The 13,918-nt window shown below is 46.4% G+C and overlaps 1 long non-coding RNA gene across 1 annotated transcript; it reads left to right on the top strand.

Annotated features, from left to right (window-relative positions):
- The first annotated feature begins 4,676 nt into the window (after positions 1 to 4,676).
- On the top strand, positions 4,677 to 7,384 carry LOC138849835 (uncharacterized). The gene is made up of 2 exons (XR_011389053.1): positions 4,677 to 6,483; positions 7,033 to 7,384. It is a non-coding gene; the product is annotated as an uncharacterized lncRNA (long non-coding RNA).
- Positions 7,385 to 13,918: the final 6,534 nt, after the last annotated feature.

The raw sequence follows: 13,918 nt of genomic DNA on the forward strand, positions 1-13,918 counted from the left end.
AAAGTGATTGAAATGATACAACCTATTCTTGGAAGAGAGAGGTCTATTGACCCCTTAGAGATAGTAAACGTAGCTTCACGTAAGTTAAGCAGGTGAGTTCTCCATGAATAATCTTGATACATATCTCTAGGGACCAAGAGGCATATAGATAGATAGATAGATAGATAGATAGATAGATACTGTTAATGAAAAACATACATACATGGAAGTGCATCTTGTCAACGAGGCATCGATTTATCAGGCACTAAGACCTTTCTGGATGTCTAAACAGCAGCAGGAAAACAACTGTGAATACCACACAAGGAAAACTTTAACAACCAGGATCTCTATTCAAGAGAAAATCATATCCAAAGCTGGAAACTATTCTCTCTTTTTCTGAAGAAAAACTGACAAGGAACTCCTTCTGCCTATATGATGAGGTTTCGGCTAAGTTGCATGGAATCCATCTTCCTGGTGTTTGTGTTTCATTTACAAAAGTACATCCTTTTCCCCTTCAAATGATTCCATTCAGCTGCCAGTGTCTGGAGCAGCCTGGAAGCTGCAAGATGACAAACACGAGAAGCAAAGGAGGCCATGCCACATCTGCCACATTTACTCAGCATTTTGGTAGATGCCTTTGTTTCCAAAAATCTGACAGTGGTGCTGGTGTTCTCCGAATCAGAACTGACCTTTGTGATGGGAAACTAAAGATGCACCACGGGTTACAAGTGAAGAGAGAAAAGCACAAACAACAAGGACTGAAATTCAGTGTTGCAAAGACATGTTCTGTTTCTAAAGGATGCCCGCTCATCAAAGGCAGTTTCTTATCTGACGGCGGCACTGAGAAAGGGAAGAAGGATGTGCACCATGGCTCAGAGCTGTGCTTTTCAATCCAGTCTTCGCATTTTCCTTCCACCTCTGCTACTTTGCATGGTATTTTATCCCTTCCTTCCCTGGCCCCCGAAGGCAGGGACTGGGCTCACACAGGGTAAGTGCTCCATCATGGGTGATTGGTAAACATCAGTCCCTCTCTGCCATAATCTCCTTTTAAAAACAAAACAGCAGCAAAAAGATTTACTTATTTTATTTAAAAGGCAGAGTTAGAGAGAGAGAGAGAGGAGAGATCTTCCCTCTGCTGGTTCACTTTCCAAATGGCTGCAATAGCCAGGACAGGGCCAGGCCAAAGCCAGGAGCCAGGAGCTTCTACACGGTCTCCCACACAGGTGCAGGGGCCCAAGCACTTGGGCCATCTTCTGCTTTCTAGGCACATTAGCAGGGAGCTGGATCAGAAGCAGAGCAGCTGGAACTTGAACGGGTGCTCCTATGGGCTGTCGGCACTGCAAGCAGCGCCTAACCTGCAGCACCGCAATGCTGGCTCCATACCTGTGATCCTTGAATCTGGATTCCTGATTGTGATGTAGCAATGAGGTTGCTAAGCAACCTTCCTTTGTGGCCCTGTCTACTTGGAATGATGTCTCACGGTGTGACCAGGAAATAGTCAAGTGTTTCCATAGAGTCCTTGGTGGATTAACACAGGGAATGTAAGTCATCTAAGAGAACAGATTAGGGTTTAGGGAAGATATCCAGTGTGCTCATGAAGATTGTATTTTTTTTGCATGTTCATATACCACTGCATTGCACAAATGCTTGATAAAGAAACAAGGACCCAGAGCCTAACAAGTTCTTTTTAATGGCTGGCTCAACGTGGCTAAATCTATCTGCAGCAGGTGTGAGGTGAGGGAAGTCGTTTGTAGGAATTAAGATCTCAGGCTGAAATGCAACCACCCAGGGCAATCAAAACGAGGTACCTTCACAGGTCCCCCAGGTGCCGGCAAACTCGGCTCATCCGGGCTGATTTATCTCACTTAAAAAGTCAGCAGAATCTGAACAGATCTTTTTAAATGCTTCTGATACTCGGATGTGACATATTTTTCCATGGGCGCCAATTCCCTTACGTTTTAGTTGATCAGTGTTGGCAACCCCAGGTGGTGCTGACAGGTGAAGTACAGAAGGAAACTACCAGGTGTCGGCGATGTGGCTGATTGCGGCGGTAACTACCTTCCTGTCGTTTCTCATCCAATCTTGGGCAAAGGATCTGGACAACCCAGGAGCTGCACCAACTTCACACCCTTCCCCTGGCCAAGAGTCAAGTGCTGTGTCTGCCCAGCATCTGGGCACCAACTTCTTTGAATGTATGAACAGGTAGGTAATAAACACAGCACGTGAGCTGCTGTAAGATAGGACCACAGACTCATGACTTCAGCATTTTCTCACAGCTCTGGGGGCCTCACGTCCATGATTAAAGGGTGGGCAGGGCCGTGGAACCCAGTAAGAATAAGGGTGCCAGGGCAGGGTCTGCTCCAGGCTTCACTTTGGGCATCCAGCAATTGCTTGACTTATAGACACACATAGCTCCAATATTCTCATGGCATTGCCTCTGTGTGTGTGTGTGTGTGTGTGTGAGAGAGAGAGAGAGAGAGAGAGAGAGTCCAGATCTCCCCTTTTGATATGGATTCTCATCAAGCTGCATTAAAGCCCATGCAAAGGACCACATGTCAACCAAATTACTCCTGCAAAGACTCTGTCTCCAGATAAAGTCACATTCTGAGGTCCCAGAGGCTAGGACTCCAGCACATGCATTCTGCTGGAGGCATAGGTCAATCCACAGCGTCCAGCATTACTATCGTATCAAGGATCGCTCCAGCAGCCAACTTGCAGAGGGAAAGAGGCAGGTGTGATGTTGTGTGATAAGAATGTGGACTCCAGGGTCATGCACATCCAGACATAAATCCTGACCTGGTCGTAGATGCCTCGTGGCATCGGTGGAGTCATTTTCTTAACTGCTGAAAAATAATTCATAGCCATCTAGAAAATGTTTAAAGTGATCCTTTTAAAATACATGAGCATGGCGGGGTGGGGGGGCATTTGGCCTAGCTGGTAAGCTGCTACTGGGGACATCTGTATTCCATATCAGCGTGTCTGGGGTCAGATCCCTGCCCTGCTCTCTCATTCCAGATTCCTGCTAATGAGCACCCTGGGAGGCAGCCTGTGACGGCTCCAGCAGCTGGATCTCTGTCACCCACATCAGGACCTGGATTGAGTTCCTGGCTCCCAGCTTCAGCCTGGCCCAACCCTGGCTGTTACAGACGTTTGAGGCTCCCTCTTTCTCTGTATCCTGGCTCTCTGCCAGTCAAATAAAAATAATTAACTAATTAAAATACAAGGCTACTTCAAAGAGTTTGTGGAAAAAATGGAGTTAGAGATAATATGGGGTGGGCATGATACTGCAGTGGGTTAAGCTGCCACCTGGAATGCCCGCAATTCCACATCTGAGTGCCTGGCTCATATGCCGGCTACTCAGCTTCCACGTCAGCTTCCTGCTAATGCACCCGGAAGGCAACCAGCGACGGCCCAAGTGCTTGGGTCCCTGCTACCCACATGACAGACCCAAATGAATTTCGTGTCTCCTGGTTTACAACTTATCCAGCCCTGTCTGCTGCAGGCATTTGGAGAGTGAACCAGTGTGTGGAAGATACTTTTTTCTTTCTCTGTCTCTCTCTCTCTATCTCTTCCACCTCTCCCTTTAAAGAGATAATGCATATTTTCTATGAACGTTTTAAAGACCTCCTGTACATTTATAAAATGTATATTTTAAAATGTATTATAAAATAAGTATATTACAAATATTAATTTCTATAACCCTTGTAAGAGCCATAGGGGTAGGTACAACTGTCACACAGCAGGCACACAAAAGTTAAGTAAATTATCCTCAGCCATACAACTAGCAAGAAGCTGAGCCACAATACCGTGCTAGCAACCTGGCTCGAGACCTAAGGATTTACCTAGTGGGCCATGTAGTAGGTAGGTCAGGGCCTGTACACTCTTGCTCAGAATTCTTCACTGGCTGGCCCAGGGAGAGAGCCATGGTCCTTTCTGTGGCCCTCAAGTTTGAGAGTAGTCATTCCTGCCAGTTCAGGAACCTCACTTCCCCTCATCACCTCTGCTCCAGCCAAGCCACAGGGCCTTTAGCTTTCAATTCCTCCTGGCTGTGATGCTCTACCCCTGGCATCCACAGGACTTGCTCCAGTTCTTTGCTCAAAAGGTCTGCACCCCTCTCACTGGCCACTCTCTATGCGCCTTTACCACTCCATTTTTCCTTACGTCACTCATTACCACCGATGTTATGCATGCTTATTGTTGGTTTGCATATGACTCTCTCCTGCACCCTCACCAGGAAAGCCACAGGGTTCATGAATAGTGAAAATAATATTATAAGTAATGACATAAGCCCATGAGTCTCTTCATACTTACTTTCTGTTATAATCTCAGTGTTTAACCCATGGTAGGTACTCCATAAATATTCAACAGGTCAGTGAATTAATGAATTGGATGCTAGTTACTAGGCTTGGCCTGTAGGTCATGTTCAATATTAATAACAGCCATTTTGTAAAATGCAGAATGAAAGTTGCACAGAATTGAGTTGAGAACAAAGTCTCCGTGGTAGGGGGACTGTTTTTCATAGCATTGAAGTGACACATGCTGTTGAAATTCACCGTGCATCAGGCTTCCCCCGTTGTACTTGGGCACCGTGCCTGGCACATGAGAGCTAAGGAAAGAGAAGGGCGACGTTGGAGGGAGAAGGCAGAGAGCTATGGTTTGGATGTGATTTGTCTATTTGGTTCCAGGTGGAGCTTTGAGGAGGTGAGGCTTGGGGGGAAATATCTCCATCATGGGAACCCACCCTCCAGATGGATTAGTGCCTGTCTCACAGGAGGGCTTAGGTCTCATGGGACTGGATGAGTTACCACAAGAGCAGAGACCCTCCCACCACGTGGTCTCTCCTAGCACCATTTCCCTTTCTACTCCCCTGATGGGTTGTGAAGCAACCAGAAAGCCCTCACCAGAGACCCATTTGCTGTGGACCTTCAACCTTCAAAACCATGACCTAAGTAAATCTCTTTAGGGGCGGGCATTTGACTCAGCAGTCAAGACACAGCCAGGGATGCCCTTGTCCTCTATTGGAGTGCCTGGGTTCCAGCCCTAGCTCCACACCTGATACCAGCCTTCTGCTATAATGTAGGCCCCGGGAAGCAGTGGTGATGGCTCAAAAACTCAGATCCCTGCCACCCATGTGGGAAGTCTGGACTGAGTTCCCAGCCCCAGCTATCACACACATTTGGGGAGTAAACTAGTGAACGGGAGACTCCTGTTTGTTTTTCTCTAAGTATCTCTCTGCTTTTCAAATAAATTAAATATGCAAACCTGTTTCATAAAGAACTCGATTTCAGATATTCTTTTACAGCAACATAAAACAGACTAAGACAGAAGAGCAAAGGAAGAAGAAAGGGAAGGGAGGAAGTTCAAACAGCTGCGACGCGCCGGGCAACACCAAGAACATCCCGAGCTGTGAGTCTAAGCAGCGGTGATGGCGCAATTCGGCACAACCACTTGGCCGTGCGCATGCGCCTGGCTTCGCTATGGCTGTGCCCTCTGCGGGCCTGCGTTCGCATTCCTCATTTATAAGGGGAAGGGATTTTCTCTGAACCCCTGACCTGCACCCTGTGAGCCACAAGTGGACCCAGCTCAGCAGGGAACTTCACGGGCGTGTGGAACGTTCGGGAACATGTTCTCTATTGTGTGACGCGGTGTAGTGTCTGAACCCCGTGTCAACTCGTTTTCCCATCGCCTTGCAAAAGTGCAGATGAATTATCTCGCGAAGGGTTAGTTTGTCTCTTCCTGCTATTCTCAGCAAGAGAAAAACAATAGCTTGCCAGCGACACTGGGAGCTTGTGTCTCCTCTACAGTAATGAACAGCCACACTGGACATCTAATGGAGGCGGACTCCCTCCCTTGGAGGTACAAAAATTTGGCTTCACCATCCCAAATGTCTCAGGGAAAAACAGGGCAGGCCCAGGCTGTGAAGTCCATAGCTAATGAAAGTGGGCTGCTGGCTCCCCTTCCCAGGTTTAGGAAACCACTCCATCGTGACCGTAGCTCTGGCCGGCACACACACACTCTCCCGGGGGAATATTCCCAGCAAGAGGGTGCCCACATTCCATGTGGGTCTTTCTGGCTCAGGGGTGGGAGGCGGCATCACCATCTAAGGTTATTTCCAGCTGTCGATAGCGACAGAACTTCCTGTGTTAGATCACCATCCCGCCCAAGCAGAAGGAAGGCAGAGACTTCCTCCTGGAGGCCGTAGCTGGCCGGTCAGACCACAGCCTGCAGATATGTGCTGCTGAAGATGACGGCGGACAGCAGTGTACACTCAGCATCTGAGGATGTGCGCCCTTTTATGGAACCCGGAATGCAAACTCAGTCACAGCCTCGTGTTCCGTATGTACATTCATCCGAGAGATGAGAGAAGGCTTGCCCTGTGGTTGCTTGGTTTTTGGAAAATTGAAGGAGGAGAGAATTTTTGATTTCTAGGTAACTTTGTAGTGACTGCAGCTTTGCTGACATTGACCTTTTCCTACTGCAGAGGATGGGTCAGGAGAAGACAAGGTAGGGGCCCGTGTTGTGGTTCAATGGCTTAAGCCGCCACCTGGGATGCCAGCATCCCATATTGGGGTGCTTCGTTGGAGTCCCTGCTACTCCACGCTTCCAATCCAGTGTCTTGTTAATGTACCTGGCAAAGCAGCAGGAGATGGCCCCAGTATCTGGGCACCTGACACCCATGTGGGAGACCAGGGTGGAGTTTCTGGCTCATGGGTTTGGCCTGGGCCAGCCCCAGACATTGTGGCCATTTAGGGAGTGAGCCAGTGGATGGAATCTCTCTCTCTCTCTCTCTCTCTCTCTCTCTCTCTCTTTCTCTCTCTCTCTCTCTGTGTGTGTGTGTGTACCTTTAGCTGTCACTCTGCCTTTCAAAAAATATTTTTTTTTTCAGAAAAGAAAGAGAGTAGACAAGACAGAAAGGGAAGCAGTGGCCACAGCGTGTGCCGTGGTGAGGTGGAGGGCTGCATCTACTTTCCGTGGGGTGTGTTTTTAAATTGAGTGTACGTTTTATAGTCATGCAGCACCTCCTTCATTTATGCAACCGCCATTTCTCTGCAGCTTACTCTGCTGCCTGAAAGGGCTGGAAAGGAAGAGAGAAGGAGTGGAAAGAAGACAAGTGACCCCAAAAATGTTCTAAGTCAAGTAGCCGGGAATAATTACGAATGGACAGTACCTGAAACAGTCAATCATTCTACCTTGCTGGAAACATAACAAGAAAATGAGAAACGCACTCTAAATTATGAACAGAAGAAGCCTCTCAAAATAATAAAGTATGGAAGCAAAGACTCTATATGCCAGAATACAGTGGACAATGAAAAGATGTCCCCTGCAGTATCTAAAGTTGTTTGTAAAAAGTCTTTTACTCCCAGGACCAGAAATGATGGATTCAGATAAAAAGTGTTTTTCCAAATCACTGAGTTGCGGAGAAACAGTTTCTTCAGCGTAGAGGGAGGCGTTTCCCACGGGTGGAGCTCTGGATTCCTTCTCACTTCCCTTTAATCCTGCACCCCAGCAAACGCCTGTTTTAGGGGCATTCTCACGAGATGCCCATGTACAGCCTTAAAAACCAGCCTCTAAAACTACCAAAGAGCAAACTGGGAAAAACTTGACCTTTTCCTCTTGGATCTAGGGAAACATTTTATCTTTTATATCTCCAACTAAGCTTGTTTCAAGCAGCCCTTAATGAAAATAAAATAAAGTGAAAATAAATCCAACAGCATAGGCAAGTATCAAGTTCAGATGAAAAGAAGAAAACAAATTGGTTGGGGCCAGTGCTGTGGCATAGCCAGTAAAGCTGCTGCCTTCAATGCTGGATCCCACATGGGCGCTGGTTTGAGACCCGGCTGCTCCATTTCTGATCCAGTTCCCTGCTAATGTGTCTGGGAAAACAGTGGAAGATGGCCCAGGTGCTTGGGCCCCTGCACCCAAGTGGGAGACCCGGAGGAAGCGCCTGGCTTCTGGCTCCAGCTCCAGCCATCTGGGGAGTTGAAGCAGCAAATGGAAGTTCTCTCTCTTTGTAACTCTGCCTTTCAAATAAATAAATCTTTTATTTTTTTAGAAGAAATAGATTATCAAAATAGATTCTTAGGGATTTTCCCCCATGTTATTGGTAAAAATGGAAATGATGTTCATGAAATTCAAACTAGTTCATCTCAGGATTCTCCAGTTTTATAACTCATTTCTCTTACATGTTCAAAAACAGGTTTGATTTTTAAATAAATAGAATAGAAAAGTCATGTGCTTGGAAATGTCTAGACTAAGATCATGAGTGGGCCTATCAATCAACCATGATTTATTGATCACCTACTAGATGTTCATCTCTGCCCTATAAACGACAAGGCCTCAAAAGAATGACAACTAATTAAATCATTGCATGAGTAGTGATCTCTGATTTCCTGTCTCTCCATCCAGGGTAGGCATACCCTAAGCTGTGTACCATGCATCTTATAAGGTCAAGAATGAATACGAGAGAATTTTCTGGATTGCTCATTTTATGTAAAGACTTTTTGGAGACAGTCTATTAAAACACTGATGATTCTGTACAGTACAGCACAGATCTCTGTTGAAATTTTCACTAAAACAAGAAGACTTCAAATATAGCCCAGACATAGGGAGGCAAATGAAGATAAATGCTCATTCTCTTTTGCTTGAAGGAAGTTTTGGTGGGAAACCTATGGGCTGGGCTGGATGCCTGGTCAGTAGTTGACACCCCTGGTGACAGTAGCATCCCAGATCCGAGTATCTGGATTTGAGTCCCAGCTCTGCTTTTGATTCCAGCTTCCTGCAGCCATAAGCTGCACCCTGGGAGGCAGCAGCTTATGGCTCAGGCACTTGGGTCCCTTCCTCCCACACTGAGAACTGGATTGAGTTCCAAGTAACTGGCTTCAGCCTGGGCCAGCTTCACCTGCTGAGAACATTTCAACAGTGAACCAGCTGATGGAAGATTGATCTCTCTCTCTCTCTCTCTCTCTCTTTCTCTCTCTGCTTTTCAAATAAATAAAAATTTTAAAAAATCATACCTCTGGGCTCCTTCAAGTGGATGTGGAGTACCTAGTGGAATGCATGGGGCTTGGGGAAGAGGGCTACCTCAGATAATGGCTGTCTAGGTTCTTGTCTCCAGTCTTCCTCAAAGCCTGCCTCCACTTGTATGGTCCCTCTAATTCTCCCAGGTTCCTGGCCTCTGTCTTTGTAAAACTCCCCATCTCTTATTCCCAGTCTCAAGCCTGGGCTTCAAAACTGGAATTAAGATTCTTCATTCCACTGGCGCTGCGGCTCACTAGGCTAATTCTCCACCTAGCAGCGCCAGCACACTGGGTTCTAGTCCTGGTCGGGGCGCCAGATTCTGTCCCGGTTGCCCCTCTTCCAGGCCAGCTCTCTGCTGTCACCAGGGAGTGCAGTGGAGGATGGCCCAAGTGCTTGGGCCCTGCACCCCATGGGAGACCAGGAGAAGCACCTGGCTCCTGGCTTCGGATCAGCGCGGTGCGCCGGCCGCAGTGCGCCAGCCATGGCGGCCATTGGAGAGTGAACCAACGGCAAAGGAAGAAAAGGAAGACCTTTCTCTCTGTCTCTTTCTCTCACTGTCCACTCTGCCTGTAAAAAAAAAAAAAAAAAAGAAAAAAAAAAAAAAAAAAAGATTCTTGATTCCAACTTTGACCTTTGTCTCTACTCTCTGAGTATGGAACGTAGAATGGGTTCCTGTGTCCCATCACAGCCAGCCTACTGGGACCAGTGAGAAGAGACACAGCCCCCATCTAAGTGAGAGAAAGTCAGGGCTCTGCACTGGGAAACACACCAGGGAAGCCAGATGTGTGTGTGCGACATTCAGCTTCTGCGTTTTCCATGCAAGTACTCTACAGAGCATAGGTCAACTTGTCATAATAGACAGACTTAAACCCATCTTTACACAAAACAGTGATGATTTCTAGAATCAAAGAGCCAGAAAGCATTTATATCAGTTTCCTTTGGGTTTCATAGAGTGCTGTTTAAGTGCCGCTGAAGGTAGGAGGGGAACGAGCACCTACTGCCTTTGTACCATGTGTCACGCACGGTGCAAGGAACTCAGCACTCCATCATGTCTCACATGATAGTACAATACCAAAAAGAATTCCTGCCAGCACCATCTCACAGGCGAGTAAACTGGAGGTCAAAGCAGATTCAAACCCAAGTCTCCAAAGTCCAAAACCTGGTCTTCCTACACTGGATCGACTCTCCAAAATTAATATTCTGATTTTTGTTTTGTTCCCAAATAAGACTTAAAAGATAAAAAAAAAAATAAAATCTTAGGAGGCCCTTTACCTCCACATCTCACAGGACACAGAAATCCCTCCTGTGCTGTCCTGTCCAGGTGGTCCCTTGGCCCCCGTCAGCTCCCCTGGGATTGGAACATCCCTGTCAATCATTCACCTGCAGGAACAGTTCACTCCATTGTCTGGCGGCTCCCACACCCTGCCGAGTGGACTTCAGCCAATCTTTATGCAAATCTATTCAGGGCAAGGAATCCAGGTCAACCCTTTGGGGAAATGAGCAGTGAGAGTATATTCTCTGTAGTGTTTACAGTTGACAGGAGGATTCTGAGGTGAAAAATAGATCTTTTATGTACCATTGTTCATTACGTAACTAAGTTCTGTGTTCCTGACCTTTGGACAATCCTAAGATGTTTTCTGAAGGGCCATAAGACTAGATTAAGCATCTCCTCCCTGTGTTTCCATAGCATCACAGACCCAACCCATCACAACTCCTAGTATACCACGTGCATGTTGACTTTTCTTTTTCTTTTTTTTTATAAAAAGACATTTATTTATTTGAAAGGCAGAGTTACAGAGAGGCTGAGTCAGAGAGAGAGAAAGAGAGGTCTTCCATCCACTGGTTCACTCTCCAGATGGCCGCAACGGCTGGAGCTGTGCTGATCCAAAGCCAGGAGCTGGAAGCTTCTTCTAGGTCTCCCTTGCAGGTGCAGGGACCCAAGCTTGGGCCATCTTCTACTGCTTTCTGAGGCCACAGCAGAGAGCTGGATCAGAAGAGGAGCAGTTGGGGCTCGAACCAGCACCCATATGGGATGCTGGCACTGCAGGCGGCAGCTTTACTGGCTAAGCCACAGCACCAGCCCCATCCATACTGCTTCTTGCCATATCCCTCCTGCTATGTACTCTTTCCCCATGTGGATTCCCAGAACTTCCTCCTGCAGGGCTTCTCGCTGTATCTGCCTGGAACTCTCAACTCCATCTTTATTTACACCCTAACATTGACTTATTCGTATAGACACCTTGTGTAATCCTCTTATCAACGTGAATTAGATGCTCTTCCTTGGAGTTCCAACAGCATTACATATATACTTGTGCTAGCATCTCTTACCCTGAATTGAAGTTATACTTACAACCTGCATATGAGGCCAAGGAATAAGTATTTATGCATTTTTTAAAATCCCTCATTCTTAGCTAAGTTCCTGGCATAGAAAAACTGTTCAATAAATCTTAAGTGCAATAAAGATTTTCTTGTCAGTTCCTAGCATAGCACAAAGCTAAGTAAATCTTTTTTTAGCCTATTTTTTTAAAAGATTTATTTATTTACTTGAAAATCAGAGTTACACAGAAGAGGAGAGGCAGAGAGAGAGAGAGAGAGAGAGAGAGAGAGGTTTTCTATCTGCTGGTTCGCTCCCCAATTGGCCGCAACGACCGGAGCTGCGCCAATTTGAAGCCAGGAGCTGGGAGCTTCTTCCGGGTCTCCCACACGGGTGTAGGGGCCCAAGCACTTGGGCCGTCTTCTACTGCTTTCCCAGGCTAGAGCAGAGAGCTGGATCGGAAGCGGAGCAGCTGGAACTTGAACCGGCACCCATATGGGATGCCGGCGCCACAGGCGGCAGCTTTACCAGCTACACCACAACACTGGCCCTGCTAAGTAAACCTCAATTGAATGAAATAAATGGAACGTGACACTCAGAGAAGCTTAAGATGAACTACAAGAACAAGGCCACTTTCCCCGGGGCCCTGGGAAAGATTAGAACCCTGGCAAGGGGAAGGCTTCTCCCAGTGAGTCAGAGGAAGAGCAATCCAGAGACACGACGGGGGAGGCAAGTGGTGAAGGGAGGGAAGCAATGAAGTAGTCAACCAGTAACCCTCAGTCACTCTCACGTAAATTCCTCCCAGCAGGAAGAGTGACAGCGTAGCAGAGGTATCTCAGAGTCCTGGGAGAGAGACAACCCCGATCCGGCACCTGCAGAGGAGAGCGGGAATACTTTCCAAGGAGAGTGCCTGGTCCATGGCAAAGAACTCTTTGTGCGTAGCTATTGGATAGGGCAGGTTCATGTTGTGCTGATTCCTTCCTGAGGAACTAAAGAGCAGAATCCTCATTTGCACCCTGCTAAAGATCCAGTTGTTTTCACATTTCAGTCCTCCGGCTCTGTGGTCTCTGACTTCATGCAGTCATGGAGCACTGACTGCCCAGACAGATGTCAGCCGATGTCCTAGACACTGGGGATGCGGCAGCTAATGGGGCCATGTTCTCAGGGAACCGATCGTCTAGGAGCTCCGTGAGCTTGATTTTGGAACAAGTCCCAAGGACTACCAATAATTTCATTTCCCAGAAATGCAACTCATCAGGAGCTGGAGATGAAAATGTCTTTATATAACATCTAGAGAGGCTCTTACATCTCCACTTCTATCTTGAACTCATTTTCCTCTGCAGACTTCTCTCCCTTCCAATTTAAAGATCATTCTTCTTTTTAGAGGGAACAGAAGCAAAATAAGAGTTCCATAATTCTCTCTCTCTCTCTCTCTCTCTCTCTCTCTCCCTCTCATATATTTGTGTTTTCTCAGCTTTCCTAGCTTATGCATTTTTTGATCTGAACACATGTCATTTTCAAAGGCCCTTTGGCTTCCTCTACCAAGTTCTGGAAGAAGAGGCCTGACAATAGCTGGACCATGTTCCTTTCTGTTTGTCTTTTGTAGTAGCTCCTTTAAAATCTGAGTTTACGAACAAGTCTCTGAGCTCCTCAGAGACCTCCTGGCTGGCCATATTGGTGACGGCTGTCCCACTGCCTGTGCCCAGTTGAATCACATGGTACGTTCTCTCTCAAGTCATACTGTCTTTTAGATTTTTGGCCAAAGCACTGAAATTTTATAACAGGCTTCCTAAAATCTGAGCTCAATGATTCTTTCGACCAGTGCTGGCCAGTGGGAGACGCGTATGCAATAATACCTTTTTTAGAAAGTCATACTGTAAAAAAAGTAACATGAAACAGGCAAAATTAATTTTAGTACATTTTATTTAACTCAATATATCCGAAGTATTAATATTTCAATATCTTATCATTAAGAAAAAATTGTTAATGATATATTTAGTATTTTTTTCAAACGGAGTCCTCAAAATCAGCTGTGTATTTTTGCTCTTACAGCACAATCTCAGTTCACGCCAGCCTCATTTAAGTGCTCAGGGGTCCCACATGAACCTTCCGGGCTGCCGTATCGGCCCTCCCAGCTCAGTGCCCAGCATACGAAGCTGCTCCTGCTATCCGTGATTTCCTTTCTATGCTAAGTTAGTGATTTCTCATCAAAGGGTTTTGTTTGTAAAAACTATGACAAAGGATTAAAGTCTCTTGAGTTCTAACTGGGCCTGTCTGAAGTCATTTTCACTATATCATGAGCTGGAGCCTTGTGGCTTCTGCCTCCTCTCCTCACAACTTACATATGAAAGTGTCCAACAACATTAAAGAACCCTAGCAGGGCATCACTAAGCCTTTCTCCCCTCCTCCGTTGCTTCTCATCTTCAAAATCTTAGCTTGTCATTAAAAAACACAGTAGATTAATCTAGCCATGAAAGATATCCAGGAAACAAACAAACTTGAAGATGCTTGATCTCATTAATAAGCAAATCAATGCAAAATGAAAAACAATTGGGAGTTATTTTAGCCTATTAAGTCGGCAGTTTACTTTCAAATGACAACACCCAG

The sequence above is a fragment of the Oryctolagus cuniculus genome, chromosome 5 (assembly GCF_964237555.1).
Source record: "Oryctolagus cuniculus chromosome 5, mOryCun1.1, whole genome shotgun sequence".
In the NCBI taxonomy this organism is placed as follows: domain Eukaryota; kingdom Metazoa; phylum Chordata; class Mammalia; order Lagomorpha; family Leporidae; genus Oryctolagus; species Oryctolagus cuniculus.